This window comes from Pteropus alecto, unplaced genomic scaffold, assembly GCF_000325575.1.
Source record: "Pteropus alecto unplaced genomic scaffold, ASM32557v1 scaffold194, whole genome shotgun sequence".
Lineage (NCBI taxonomy): Eukaryota > Metazoa > Chordata > Mammalia > Chiroptera > Pteropodidae > Pteropus > Pteropus alecto.
The window spans coordinates 1,833,194-1,849,031 of record NW_006436281.1 but is presented as its reverse complement, the minus strand read 5'-3'; the positions used below and the strand labels follow the sequence as shown (position 1 = coordinate 1,849,031).

The following is a 15,838-nucleotide window of genomic DNA, read 5'->3' as shown; positions in this document are numbered from 1 at the left end:
TCGGGCCCCTCCGACCTCCAATCCCACCCCCTCCAGTTGTCAGCTCTGTCTCCTCCGTCTCCCCTGCCTTATCCACCGAGTCCCTCGCTTCTCTTCGCCACCCCCACCTCTGGACCCCACCATCCCCTCTCAGTCCCCAGCAGCGATCTTCTGTCCTCCTGTCCCCACCCCTCCAGTCTGGCACCGTCTCTGCCTCCTTGCCTTTCAAACTCCCTTTTCAACCACACCCACATTCAAAAAGAGCAGAGAAATGGTCTCTTTCTACTAGTGAAGTAAGGAGGGCGTACCCAGTGGCCAAGGGTGGTGACAGCATTATGATCGGATAGGCGCAGGGTGTGTGTGTGTGTGTGTGTGTGTGTGTGTGTCCACGGGGCGCTAATCCACAGCCGACCAAGATTCTGGTGCAACTTAAGCGGGGAAGAGGACACTATAGCAGAAGTTTGTGGTTTTCGCCCAACCAGCATCCCACTCAGCTGTCTTCTGGGGAACGGCTTCTCTCCCTCTCAGTCCATTTAATTTGAATACGGCTTCCCGTAACCCCATCGACTCCAGGGACATAGGATCCAGACCCAGCCAATCAGCTGGTTTCTTCTGTTCCCCTGGGCACGGTGATCGGTTCCGGGAAGATGTGTGACCTAACCTAGCTCATTTGCTGCAACTCTCAAGAAAGAGGTTTTCTATTTCTTTGAGAGTCGCCAAGCTGTTGGAAAGTGAGCCAGAGCCGATGGGACTCACTCTGTCACCAAGAAAGGAAAGGCTTTTTGAGATGAAAGTCAACACAGAAGAAAGCAGAAGCAAAAGGGAAAGACAGTCTTGACCAGGCACTTGGGCGCCTGGATTTAGCCATGCCTGAACTCCAATGTAAGGCTCGGAACCTTTACGGGTTATTTTGATTGTTGCTGTTATTATTAAATATTGCTTTATTTATTTACCGTGTGTTTAGATTAGTTTGAGTTGATTTCAGCTGCTTGCACCCAAAAGAACTTTGATAAACAGAAAATCCCTCCCAAGCCTCAGTGGTGGAGGCAGGCAGAGCATGAAGAAACGGGGAGGCCCGAATTAGAAAGGGCCGCAGGGGAAGCGCAGTGCTATTTGAGGAAGCAGGGGCCATCGGAGTCATGGCGGGTAGCCAATCCCAGGGATTTACAGTCCCAAGGAAAACCGATACTTGTCAAACAAACTTTAAAACAGAAATAAAACATATATGTGTGTGTATACACACACACACACACACACACACACACACGCACACACACACACACATGCACCAGATGTCTATGATCTAGGTTAGCATTAAACTTCACTCTAAGGGAGGTGGAGACACAGGGAGTTTTGAACAGGGAAGTGATATTTAAGTTAGATTTGAATGAAGTTCTCTGTCTCCTCACGTGGGGAAAAAACAGAAAGCTCTCTAGTTCAGCGGTCCCCAACCTTTTGAGCACCAGGGACCGGTGCTCCTATGAGAATCTAATGCCTGAGGATCTGAGGTGGAGCTGAGGCAGAGATGTTAGTGCTGGGGAGCGGCTGCAAACGCAGATGAAGTTTTGCACGTTTGATCACCGCTCACCTCCTGCTGTGCGGCCCGCTTCCTAACTGACCACGGACTGGTAGCAGTCAATGGCCCAAGGGTTGGGGACTCCTGTGTTTAGTTTACAAAACAAACAACCCTGTCTATGGCCATGCCACCCTGAACAAGCCTGATTCTGTCTGATCTCGGAAGATAAGCAATGTCAGGCCTGGTTAGTACTTGGATGGGAGACCACCTAGGAAGACCAGGTGTTGTAGGAGTAAAAAATAAAAAATAAGAGATTGTAAGCTGACAAGGTCCTTGCGATCTGTGAGGTCAAGCAAGGGTTGCCTTGTCTAAAAACAAAGCAAAACAAAACAAAACACCCTGATGGGAAGATTTATCTTGCTCATGAACGTAAATCTAGGCAAGGCTCAGTGAGGACAGCTCGTCACTGCTCCACGTGGCATCAGCTGGAGCAGCTTAAAGGCCGTGTGCTGGAATGATCTGAAGCTTCCTCACCCACCTGCCTGACAGTTGAAGCTGTCTGTCAGCCTCACCTGGAGGCCGTGACTCGAATATCTACATGTCACCTTTCCATGTGGCTGATTAGGCTTCCTCACATCATGTCAGCTGGATCCCGAGGAAAAGGGAGAGGGTGCAGGGTTACAGGCAGAAGCCGCGTCTCCTTTGTGACCTAGCCTTGGAAGTCATACAGTGTCATTTCCATCCCATTTGTTACATAAAAGGCGATAGCAAAGCCCTGCCCAGCTTCCTCCCACTCTGCCTATGAGCAGCACTGTGAAGGTGGAGTTGACTGGCCTTGGGATACTGGAAAAAAAATGTTTGTCTTGTCAACAGGGAACTAGAGTTTGGCAACAAAATCCCATACCTGTGCTCACAGCCAATTCTGATAAGCTTTCACTATCTCTGGTTACTTTCTCCTGTACATCTGCTCAGCTGCTGATGTTCACCTTTGCGTGACTCACCCTCCCTACTGCCCACGACTGGGGGAAATCGCTCCAAACCTCTCTGCAGCTACCTCTAGTGATCTGATTTTATCTCTACTCTCCCTTCCCCTGACTCTGACGCTTCACACTACGGGTTTATAAAGGCCAGCTGGCATTCTTGGAACACTGCCAGGGGCTGAAAATCCCTCCAAACCAAAGCCAAGGCCAACCTGGAGTCAGGTGATGGAAACAAACAGCGTGAATCCTGAGCAGTGTGCCAGGGTTCTGTGCCAAGCGCTGTACTGAGCCCTTTGCTCTCTGGCTCTGTTTGAAACCGTGACAGCCCCAGTGGTGACCGCCATTATTTTCCTGTAGTGGAGCAGTTACAATCCCTGGCTCTGGAACGAGCCTGCCTGCATTCAGATCTTGCCAGTTTTCTGACCTTGGGCAAGTTACTTCACTTCTCTGTGACTTGGAGAGTCGTTTCTGAAAAATTCATTCGGTAAAAAATAATCTCCCCTGTGATAGGTTGGATTATTACTTCCGAATCTCCACTCCCTCCATGTTATAGAACTATACATCCGTGACTTTTTCATGTGACTTTAGAGACGCTCCTGAGTCAGCCGAATACATCCCCAGCCCATTGATGTTGGCCTTGGTCATGTGACTTCCTTTGGCCAATGAGACGGGAAAGACACTTTTCATCGTGTGTGTGTGTGTGTGTATGTGTGTGTGTGTGTGTGTGTGTGAGCACACACATGCAAAAGAAACAACCAAACATCATGTGCCCCCTGAAGGAAGGATGCAGCACCTATGCAATATTTTCACCAGAATAACTAAACCCGAAATTGATTAAGCTTCCAGATGTAACTATAGTTTACAAGAAATACAGTGAACAGAGGAACAAGTTAAATGACACCATAAAAACACAGCCAGAGATAGACTGTAGGAAACTCTAGACCAGCATCATCTAATAGAACATTCTATGATGATTCAAATGTTCTGTATCTGTGCTGGCCTGTATGGTGGTCACTGGCCATGACTGCCTATTGAGCACTTGAAATGTGCTTATCGTGATTGAGGACTCGGCTATTTTTCTTTTTCTATTGAGGTGAAATTCACATCACATAAAATTAAGCGTTTTAAAGTGTATGAGTCAGTAACATTTAGTACATCCGTGATATTGTGCAACTGCCACCTGTATCTAGTTCCAAAACATTTTCTTCACTCCAAAAGAAAACCTGGGTCACTCCCTATCCCTGTCCCCTTCAGCTTCGGGCAACCACCAACCTACTTTTCGTCTCTATGGATTACCTATTTTATATTTCATATAAATGGCATCATACAATATGTGACCTTTTGGGTTTGGCTTCTTGCACTCAGCATAACGTTTGCAAATTCATGCAATCAACTACCTTGTAGCAAGGATCAGTACTTCATTTCTTTCTGTGGCTGAATATTATTCCATTGCATGGACCGATCACAGTTTGTTTATCCTTTCATTGGTTGACGGACGTTTGGGTTGTTTCCACCTTTTGGTTATTGTGAACGATGCTGCTACGGACATTCGTGTACAAGCGTTTCTTGGAACACTTGTTTTCGGTTCTTTGGGGTGCATGCCTAGGAGTGGAATTGCTTTTTGAGCTGCCAGACTGTTTCCACAGAGGCTGAATGATTTTATATTCCCACCAGCAATGAATGAGTGTTCCCTAGAATTAAGTGTCCACAGGTCAATCTACACCCCTCTCCTCAATTCATGGGACCAGGAGTTACAGAACGTACAGAACTTCTCAGCCTTGTGGGATTAAAGTGTCTCTACCTCTCTCCTCCTCTTTGAATTGATCATAAAAGGCTGCCTTCTGTCCTTCCAGTTTACTGAGTGCCTGCTTTTGAAGGATGGCGGTGTGTCCCAGGAATTGGGGGAGGGGATTGTCCCATCACAATTGGGACAGGCTAGTAGTTAAGAACACGTGTTTTGGAGATTGGAAGACTTTGGTCAACTCCAGGCTCTGCCATTTACATGTCGTATGACTCTGGGAAAGTCACGTGGTGTCTTGATGACTCAGTTTCCCTCATCTGTACGGTAGGTATCATCATAGTCCCCTCATCATAGAGACCATGGTATAGATTTAATTAGGTCAGGCATGTGAGTGTTTAGCACAGCACCTGTCACCTGGTGAGTCTGAAATATTGTCATTCATTCATTCATTCACTTTCTCATTCGTTGGAGCATTTATGATGCTTCTATCCTCTGTCCGATGGAGGGGACACAGAACTTCATCAGAACCACCTCTGTGGGCTAAGGGATCCCAGCCTAGAGGGTGGACAGACAAGGCTCAGACAGGCACTTTGACTACCCATATGTCCACATGCGTACATGTCCATGTGTGTATCAATGTCACACACAGGTGTCACATATCAGGCTGCCGTTAGCACACAAGTCAATATCAACCCCCGTGGATTCTGACAGTACACGTGTCGGGACACACCATAATAACAAGCAGGCCACCTTGGTGTTAGCATGCTGTTGACCCTGGCACCTGGATGCCTTTCAGAGCACACACTGATAGTGACACAGGTGCCTGTCTGGGTTCTGTAAATAAGGGCACTTGTCATCAATAAAACACACTGAAGCTCGGAGTCATGTCTATGTAAAACACATGCATGGCATGGTTCCCCGTGCCGTTACTGAGGTATATGCTGGCGTTGGCGCAGATTACTGCCCTAGACAACGGCTTGTCGGATTCTGTGGCCCAGGTTCCCAGCTCGCGTCCTCAGCGCTTTGGCGCCCCCTGTAGGGGAATCTCTCACTCGGCTGCGGGAGGCCCCGCCCCTCGCTCGAGCTGAGTGAACGGGTCTCCGTACCTGCTGCCGCCTGGGGCAGGTGTACGCACATCTGTCGGCTTCTGGCAACTGGAGGCCGAGCCAGGGACTCCTGGCTTCTTGCCATGCGCTGCGCAGCCCTGACGTGGAGGGGTTTCCTGAGTCCTGCCGCGGTTTGCGTTGTGCAGGAAGAATCTGCCTAAAGATCATCAGTCACCGATCATCGATCAGAGGCTACAGCTGCTCCCATTTTACATAAAGACAACAAGAATTTTGCACCCTTTAAACAGTCTCTTAATTTTCCAGGAAAGCAGCTACATATGACTCAAAGGGAGAATGCCACTCTGTTTGGGGCAGAAGTTGGTACTGGGAGACGTTCACGGTGTCAGAGGATTGTATCACCACCGTCTCTGCTCCTCATGGTATTTGAATCCCACACAATCCAGCAGGTCACGCTGGTTTGGCTTCTCTCCTAATCTACATAGACACACGAATGTTCTCATTTAGCCCTTATTTCCAATTGTCAACTATAAATGGAAATAGACGTTTGACTGAATATTGTCTTATTCACCTTAAATCTCAACTTACAATTTATTACAAGCAAGAACACCTGGCTCTGTTCTGTCTGTGAGCATCAACCTCATGGAACACCTCTTCTTTATTATAAATTATCGCCTCAGCATCAGGCACCCACAAGTTCAAGACTCAAATAATGTAAAGGAGAGATGGTTGTCTAACTTACCTGACCTGACACGGGCTGTTTTAGTCATCTTCATTTACCCCACTGTGCTGTGAATAGCCCACATTTCACTGCTGAAATATCAATGTGTTTTATTCCAGGAGCCATCTTGAAGCCAGCTGGGCTGTAACATCCTATATGCCACACACACACACGCCACCTTTTTATAGATCCAAACACCTCCTCGGTGCTTAGACACCCACGTCTGGTAAAGGACTGTAGACTATTTTTGTTTTGCTTCTTCTCTATATCACAGAGAATGTGTTACCATGACTTCTAAATTAGAGGTTATTTATACACAGGTACAGGTGGGTTATACTGAGTATAAACTTTATTTCATGATACTAAAAGGAATATTGTAAAAGATTTATTATTTTTTAAAATGTGGGGTACTGGATTGACTAGAGTTGAGAACAGAAAGTCTAAGCCTAGGGTTCCCAAGTATGACCTGCCAGCCCCTGTGGGTCTCTGAGATGCTTTCATGGGGTCCACAAAGTCAAAACTCTTCTCATAATAATACCAAGAGGTTATTTGCCTTGTTCTTTTTTTTTTCAGTGTAAAGTGAAGTTTTCCAGAGGCCACACGATGTGTGCTGATGTCAATTGCTCTGATATTAAAATCGGACGGATTTGTTATTGCTATTTTAAATGACTAAATAAATCTTTAAAACTTTTCTCAGTCTAAATTTATATAAGGTTAATATGAATAGCTATCTCATGGTGCTGGTGCCATGCCCTACTGGCGAGAAGAGCCAATAGATTAATTTTCAGGCATGTGAGCCATTTGTTAAACCTTTGAAGTGAGCCACAGAATCACTATCGCATGGGATTACTTATCCTTCAGAGAGCTGATTTACCAGTACACCATATTATATATAGCTCTTATATACAAAAACTCTTTGGAGGTCCTCAATAATTATTAAGAGTATAAAGAAATTCTGATATCAAAACGTGAGAACCACTGGTCTATCTTACCTGAAAACCAGTCAATCCTAACCTAATCCTTAGGCGCCCTCTAGCGGTAGAAATTAGAGGCTGTGATGGTGTGTGTGTGTGTGTGTGTGTGTGTGTGTGTGTGTGTGTGTGTGTGTGTGTGTGTGCGCGCGCGCGCGCGCGCGCGTTTCCTTATGAAGAACTAGCAACATATAGATAAAAGTCCCATGGATACATGTTTTTAGTGACTTGGCTTTACATAATAAGAACATCTCTTCAATTCATTGAAAGGCAATGTGCCAAGAACTGTTAAATTTCACATCATAATTTAATTCTGACAGCTGTCCTATGAGATAAATATTATTACCTCGCTTCTTTTGTTTCCTGAACCATTTGAGAGTAAGGGGCCAACAACGTAATGCCTCATCACCCCACCTCTGAATATTTTGGTGTGTGATTGCTGCAGTCAAGGACACCTCCCCTGCACAACCAAATCCAAGGTCAGGAAATTAACATGACACACCTCTATCCTCTAATCCTCAGACCCCATTCAGGTTTCCCCGATTGTCCCAAAAGCTTCCTTTATAACAAAAGGCCCAAATTAGTACCACACTTTACATTTAATTCTCATATCCTACTTTGACTTTCGTGTTCTTCACACTTTGAAGATTACAGGCCAACTATTTTGTAGATTCTCTCTCAATTTAGCTTTATCTGATGTTTTCTCATGATTAGCTTTGGGATATATATCTCTGGTGGGAATATCACGGAAGGGCACTGAATCTTTTCAGGTGATACTTGTGATAATTTGTCCCATTAACCACGAAATTCACTTTGATCACTTGGTTAAGGTGATCAAGTGATCACCTTAAGGTTAAGGTGGTGCCTATCAGGCTTCTCCTCTGGAGAAACTTCGACAGCATGTAGATATCTCTTTCCTCATCAAACTTCCACCCCTATTAATAATGGCTGTTGATGTTTCTTGGCTCAATTAATTATTACTATGAAAGTTGACAAATGACAATTTTCTGTCTTCTACAATTGTTAGTTGTCTTCTACAAGTCCATACTAAGAAAAATGTTCCTCTTTTCATTTATGTTTTAATTCATTCTTTCCATCATTATGGACTTCTAGATTTCTATTGTATTCATTGGGTTATAATCTATTACTATTATTTTGAGTCTCTAATTGTCCAAGATTTGATGAGTGGGAGCCCCTACCAGCTGTTTCCTGTCTTTTTTTTTTTTTTTTTAATAGACCTTGTTTTGTAGAGAGGTTTCCTGGTCACAGCAAAGTCGAGCAGCAAGTACAGAGTTCATATATAGTTAGCTGTTTCCTGTCTTCCAACCGGCCCCACACGTGTCCAACCGGCCCCACTATCAACCTCCTGAGTTGTTTGTTTTCTTACTGTTACCGAACCGAAGAGGGTCTCATCACACAGCGGAGTCCAGCACCAAGCTCCGAGTTCTGCTGTGGAGATGCTGAAGCAGTTTATTAGCAAGGCACTAAGCCAGGGGAGGAGCGAGCTAGCACTCGGAACCCGAACTCCCCGATGGTTTTTGATCAGGCACTTTTAAAGGCAGAGGTTGAAGGTTAGGGTTCAGGGGTCATGGGCAAAGCTGATTGGTTAGTTATTATGTAAATGTCAGTGGTTTTCCTTAGAAACTGATTAATTCCTCCCCCTGTCAGGTGATCTCAATGGGTAGAAGAACCAAGATTCTGCAAAATCTCTCGTATTGTGTGTCAGGGATGTTATCTTTGAAACAAAAGGCAGAAACTAGACATCTTGTTATGGTTTAAGTTATTATTGTCTTGTGCTTAACCAGCTACATTTTTCTATTATCTCTAGGAAATTGTACTTTTAAACATTTTTCCTGAGACTTTCTTTACAGGCAGGCCTTCGGCACATGACTACTATATTTTATAAATCTTTGACTATGAGTGACTAACACACTTTCTTAACCTTTGACTCTAAGCTACGTGACAACCAAAACAATTGAAGCATTTAGTTAAAGCCTATACCGACATCACTAGACTCTGCGATCTAACACCTAACATGTTTACTATTGACTGTCGCTTTCATTATTGTTCAGTTTTGAGTTCTTTATATGTTTTGGATAACAGTCCTTAATCTCCCTTCTGAAAGCTGGAGAACCGGAGAAGCCAGCGGTATAATAAGTTTAAGTTTGAAAGCCTGAGGATCAGGAACTCAGATGTCCCAGCATAGGATAGGAGAAGATGTACATCCCAACTCAAGAAGAGAAAGAGGGAATTAATTCATCCTTCTTCTGCCTTTCTGTTTTATTCCAGCTCTCAAGGGATTGGGTGATGTCTACCTACATTGCTGAGGGCGGATCTCTCTACTCAGTCTACTTATTCAAATGCTAATTAATCTCTTCTAGAAACACCCTCACAGCCACACCCAGAAATAATGTTTCACCAGGTATGTGGGCATCCCTTATGCTACTCAAGCTGACATATAAAAATAAACATCACATTTTCCCTTTGCCCAGAATATCCGTGTTTTTCTAAAATGGACTTATATCCCATCAACCTATATGGTCAATCTCAGCCTTGAAATTTTGCACATAAAATTTCTGTAAATTCTTCAGACGTGTTCCACTTGGCTCCACAGGAAGTATGAGCAATAAGTGGACTTTAGTGCTCGTAAGAATGGCAGGTCTGTCTTGTCTCCTATCTGCCTACTAGATTTTCCTACTGGAATGTATGAATGGAGATAAAGAAGGAGAGAGTGATGTCCACTAAGCTTTAACAGAACAACTTCATTCATTTGGATTCACCGTTGAGCTGTGCCTCCATCAACCACAAAGTCACTTCATCGCGGGCATCTGTGGCCTCATTTCCATGAGCTAATGCAGACCCCGTGTAGGAGCCCTGATTTTGGGGTGGGGATGGTGCACAGTCCTGGAGAATATGGGTGGAGGAGGAACCATGAACCTGGGCTCTGGTTACATGAACAGAGCTGACCCCTCTCATTTGAAAGGTGTCGTTGAGACCTTTCTTCCCACAGTCACCTCCAGGGCATATTAGAGACAACTGTCAGGGGCTTGAAGTGTTCTTGACTAGTGCATTTATGGGTCCCCAGAGCCTTGTACAAGACCACATCAAAGGCAATCTCAGGGAGGTTGTATGACGATAAACTTTTAGGCTGGAGAGATGAGTCGATTTACTAGGGAGGAGGGTGATTGTGGTGGAGATCACAGAAGGGGAGACTGTGGCTGCACTGGTTCTCAATTCTCAATCCAAATTCCCACAATTCAAACAATATTGAGCCTCTCAAAACATCTCGCTTGACTGCATGATGAAATTACTTTTGCTGACTGACCATGAATGAACTAGGAGACCTTGATGAAATTAAAAATGGCCAAGTTTTATTCAAGGGTCTTAGGATTTGTAAATCTAAAATGCTACCAGGTAACACCTGGAGTTTTAAAAAAAAAAAAATCAGAATTCTTATATTAAGAAGTATATTCTTGATTGTCCTGCATCCGTAGCTTCTGGATTGGTTCCAGATGTCCAGTGGCCCGGATAATTAATATCAGGTGGTCTGGACATGTGAACATTCTTTCCTAAGTTCTTCATTCTTTCCTAAGTTCTTCGAACAGTGATCTATAGGAATTTAGATATCTCCAGGCATGCACAACTGAGAAGCTCAAAAATTTAACTCATCAGGCTAAAGTAAAATAAAATCTATTCCTCATGCGTCAGCCCATTTGGTCTGAACCAGTGTGTCCGCTTGACGACACAGACTCCATTTTAAGTCAGCTTAGCTATACTTGTTTTCTTCACTCATTTCTCACTTTCGTACATCGGTGTGGAATGTGTATGCAAATTAAGTTCTTCATTAAAAAGTCCTCTACGTAAACCCCAAAGTAAAGACAGACGATTGTTACTTTATTTTTCTTGTAAAACACCGCATAATATTCCCCTGATGGATGTCGTACCAAATATTGTAAAATATGTCGTAATCCTGGATGGGAAGAACTTCTTATGTTTTAAAACACTACAAGATATAAAAACATATAGAGTGTCATTCCAACCAGTTGTTCATAGAATTTGAAAATTAGATTATGAATTTTCTGGAAAGAAATATTCTCAGACAGGTAAAAAAGGTAAGATTGGGAAAATAGACAAAATTACTTGCAATGTTAATTTTAAATCAAACCACGGTGTACATCTATGTCGATTAGAAGCAGTAAAGTACGTGGATGTATATCAGGTGAGCCGAAGCAAAATAAAAAGCTGGTCAATTCATAGTTGTACATTTATTGTGTGGCGAAGATAAAATTTCAAATCGATGCAAGTAAATGGAATATTTTAAAATAACACCTTACACAGGGCTATTAATTTGAAGTAAAATAGTTAGAGGCCAACTTCACAGCATTCATCAAACTATAAAGTGATCTGGGGTAGAATGATAAATATAAAAAAAGCTACAAAATTATTAGAAGAAAATATAGGGGAATATGTTTAAGCAAGTTGGTAAAGTGTCTTATAAAGGCGTATATGAAAAAGGTTTATGAATCAGATTCTATTCAAATAAAATCTTCATATTTTTGTGTGTGAGACTAAGCAAATGATAATGTAAATTGACGTGTTGTGAGGTACCATGGTTTTCTTGGTGGAATAATGAAGTCGGAAATATGGATGTCCATTTCGGGACAGTGGATGAGAACTGGAGATGCCAGCCTGGGAAACCCACTGATTTCTCAAGACCATCCCCCACCCGAAGGAACCAGAAAGAAATCACTGACTTGACGCCTGGGTAAGTAAAAGGGCCAAATGAGTCTGGCATATATTATTGATACAGAGAGTGAAGATGTTCTCAGATAGAGATAGGATAGCGAGAAGACAACCAGCCAGCACAAATAGGATCTTTGTATACCAATTTGGGAAAATTGGAGCACCCTAAAAGTGTCCTGTGAAAAATGGACTGCCTCCATTTTGATAATAAAAAGGGAGAAGGGGAAAGGAACATTTTGGCTACTGAGAGGAACATAAGCTATATAAGTACAAATAATAAAAAAAAGTAAATTAAAATCATATAATGTGATAAGTGTCGCCACAACGGCAATCACATTACAACATATAATTTTATTAAAGTAACATTTGTAGACCTTAAATTTACAAAATGTTATATGTCAAATACACTCGATTAAAAAAAAAACAGAAAATTAACGTTCGGCAAGCACCTAGAAAAACTGATTCAATAATTCCTTTTTACTTTTGAAAGGAGAAATTCATCAGTTTCTAACGTAATTTTCCAAAACCAAAAGTCTAAGTTCTTGCCTTCTATTGGTTGACATTTTGAATATACTGTCAAGTGTAGAGAGCAATTTTCTGTTGAGCGGAGTTGGTGCGACAAAGTTAAAATACTCCGGTGGTAATGAGGTGTGAAACCACGCCCCTTCTCCCAGCATGCCCCGCCCGACCACGGCAGGGCCCGCCCCTTCCCTCCGATGACCCGCCCCTTCCCCCTCATCGGTCCCGCCCACTAGTATTTAAACCCACCCCGTCCTGGCTCGGCGCACAGCGTCTCCGAGGAGATCCGCGACTGGACGGTTTCGTCTGCGGTGCTCGTGCCTGTTGCTTACAGCGTCCTGCGACCTGGAAGCGAAATTCGAGGACAGGACAGAACAGTTGGTAAGTGATCTTCATTTTGTCTGCCTTGTTGATTTGCGCGTTTGTTTGAAGGACACGTTCCCATACCGCACACACACAATCCCGCTACCTCCATTGCTGTAGTCGAAAGAGGGGGCAGGGTGTCCTGGGAGCGGCAGGGTTCTCAGCCATGGCTGCACCTGAGGAGAGGGGGGTCATGTCGGGCCCCTCCCATGAGGGCTTCCGGAGCCCTGACTCCTCAAACTCCATGCCAAGCTCACTGAGCTTCTTACTCACCCCTCCAAACAACTCAGCCCTAGGCGGCCTCTTCTCACAAGGGGCCCAGAGCTATTTTCCATCCTCCCCCCGGGATGATGCCAGCTTCACCTCCACCACACGACTTCACATTTCTCTCTCCAGATCAGGCCGGCCTGTCACCAGAGTCGCTTAGCTCTACCCCGACTCCCCGCCGGCGGTCTTCAGAGTCAACCTGCCCAGAAACAATATACCATATGTTTGTACTGTCATCACCTAGTTCTTCACTACGGGACCTTAGAGACTCTCCCGTGTCACCCAGCTACTCCCCCACCATCCCCAGGTTCCCGCGAGAGTCCACCCATCCTCCACAGGAAACACCTAGTAACTCACAGACCTCAGCGGGTTCCTCCCCAAGGTCTCCCATGTCCCCACCCCTTGTCCTCAGAGAATCTCCCGTGTCACCCAGCTACTCCCCCACCATCCCCAGGTTCCTGCGAGAATCCGCGCATCCCCCACAGGAAACACCTACAAACTCGCCAGGTTCCTCCCCAAGGTCTCCCATGACCCCACCCCTTGTCCTCAGAGAATCTCCCATGTCACCCAGCTACTCCCCCACCATCCCCAGGTTCCTGCAAGAATCCATGCATCCCCCACAAGAAACATCTAGTAACTCACAGACCTCACCGGGTTCCTCCCCAAGGTCTCCCATGACCCCACCCTTTGTCCTCAGAGACTCTCCCATGTCACCCAGCTACTCTCCCACCATCCCCAGGTTCCTGCGAGAGTCCGCCCATCCCCCACAGGAAACACCTACAAACTCGCCAGGTTCCTCCCCAAGGTCTCCCATGACCCCACCCTTTGTCCTCAGAGACTCTCCCGTGTCACCCAGCTACTCTCCCACCATCCCTAGGTTCCCGCGAGAGTCCGCCCATCCTCCACAGGAAACACCTACAAACTCGCCAGGTTCCTCCCCAAGGTCTCCCATGACCCCACCCTTTGTCCTCAGAGACTCTCCCGTGTCACCCAGCTACTCTCCCACCAACCCTAGGTTCCCGCGAGAGTCCGCCCATCCCCCACAGGAAGCACCGGGTAACTCGCAGACCTCAGGGTTTTACTCTCGCGTTTACATCGCGTTGTCCCCCAGACATCCTCCAGCGTTCCCATACTCGTCTTCTTTCACAGTCGGGCATACCCAGGGCCTCACGGCTACTGTCCATTGTCCTTTTACCCCAACACGTACAGGCCAAGGTAGGGGCCAACATGAACCAGGGTCTTGTTTACTTCTCCACGTCTCTGGTCATAGTCACACAACCAGCTGCAGGAGAGACCCTCCTGCGTCCGGCCCTCACCCACACCCCTGCCCTTCTACTTGCTATTGCCACACGCTCGCTCTCAGGAGAGACACTTCGAATGGCCGACTTCACCGCCCTGGCCATTGTCACCCCTCAGCGGTGCATCGTGAGCCTCCTGCCTGCCGACGACCCTGCTGCTGGCGACCACGCCAGCGCGACCCCCCAGCTTGCCTGCGTCCTTGTGGGCGACATTGCAGACGACGGTGACCCCATGTCTCCCCGGTGCTTCACTGCTAGAGGGACCCCCTAGCTTATATATGACCTTCTGGTAGAAAAAAAAGGTGATAAATAATCACCCTGTCCCTTCCCCCTTCAGACGACTTCTCAGCCTCCCAGTGTCTCGCCATTTGAAACCACCTCCCTCCGCATTCGGCTTTCCGCTGTCGGGCCGGGGGTCCTTCCACGCTCTGCTCTCCCCCTGCCCTGGCCCCTTTCCGATGTCGTCCATCACCGCCTCCGTGCCCGGCCCGAGGCTAGGCCTTTTCTCTCTATTCCAGGGAATAGAGGTCTCTGCGTGCCCGTCCCTCCGTCTCCGCTGTTCCTCTCTCTCCGTCCGCGTCTGCATCTCTACTCTCATCCTTTCTGTTCCCACACATCGTCTCTATGAATCTTCCTAAGTCCCCCTTTCTTCGTTTTATAGCCCTGTCTTCTCTTTTCTCACTCGCTACTGTCTCTTTCATCATTTTACTCCTGCCTTTCTACCCTTCCAGGGTCCCTTTCTCCTCCCTATCCTCTCTCCCTCCATTTTTCCTCCCATTTGTCACACACCCGTTTCGTGCCCCATCTCTTATAGTTTCCCATTCTTCTGTGGCCCCATTCTCTGAGTCCCACCCCTCGTTCCTTCTGTTAGCCCCATTATCTGATTCCCTTCCTGAAACCATGACCTTGAACCTTCCCAACCAACGTATATCTTTCTGCCTCTTTCCTTTCTTCTTCTTCATTTTTTTTTTTTGGTAGCAGCTTTATTTTTTTAAGATCTTTATTAAAATATAGCTAACGTACAGTACTGCATTAGTTTCGGATGTACACCATTGGTATTCGACATTTATATACCTAAAGTAGTGATCACCATGATAAGTCCAGACAGCAACCATCTGACACCGTCCGACGCTATCAAGCATTATTGACTAAACTCCTTACGCCGTACGCCACGAACCCATGACTTATTCATTTTATACTTGGAAATGTGAACCTCTTGTTCCACTTCATTTTTTTCTCCCCTTTAAAAAAATTTTAATTTCAATTTTCATTCAACATTATTTTATATTAGTTTCAGGTGTACGGCCTGGTTAGACAACATTTGTAGGATTTACGAAGCGATCCCCCTGACTAGTCTGGTACCGACCTGGCACTGCCAACCCCAAGCTCGTCTGCTCTGAGTACCAACCCTACTGTGCTCTACCCTGGATTCTTTCTGTCCCCCACCCCGAGCTTTACTCTCCACCCAACTTTCTGCCCTGTCTCCTTTATCCTCTCAGCTCTAGCTGTCTTTCCTGCTACACCCTCTCCCCACTGAAACCCCATATATAAATTACAGTTCATTGCTAAAATTCCTGAGGGTTAAAATCTCTATTATCCAGACCCTGGCTGATGCTCATATCACCACCATGGAATGAACGTGGAAGGGGTGGGGAAAGTAAAATTCTCTCTAAAAA

General features: G+C 45.6%; 1 long non-coding RNA gene and 1 pseudogene across 1 annotated transcript in view; one reads left to right on the top strand and one right to left on the bottom strand.

Moving 5' to 3' along the window:
* Window positions 1–1,669: 1,669 nt before the first annotated feature.
* LOC112479722 lies at window positions 1,670–1,788 on the top strand (annotated as a pseudogene).
* Window positions 1,789–12,736: 10,948 nt separating this feature from the next.
* Window positions 12,737–15,838, bottom strand: part of LOC112479656 — a 13,786-nt gene continuing 10,684 nt past the window's right edge. The window contains exon 3 of the long non-coding RNA XR_003046262.1: window positions 12,737–13,063. This is a non-coding gene — a long non-coding RNA (uncharacterized LOC112479656). The remainder of the gene's footprint in view (window positions 13,064–15,838) is intronic.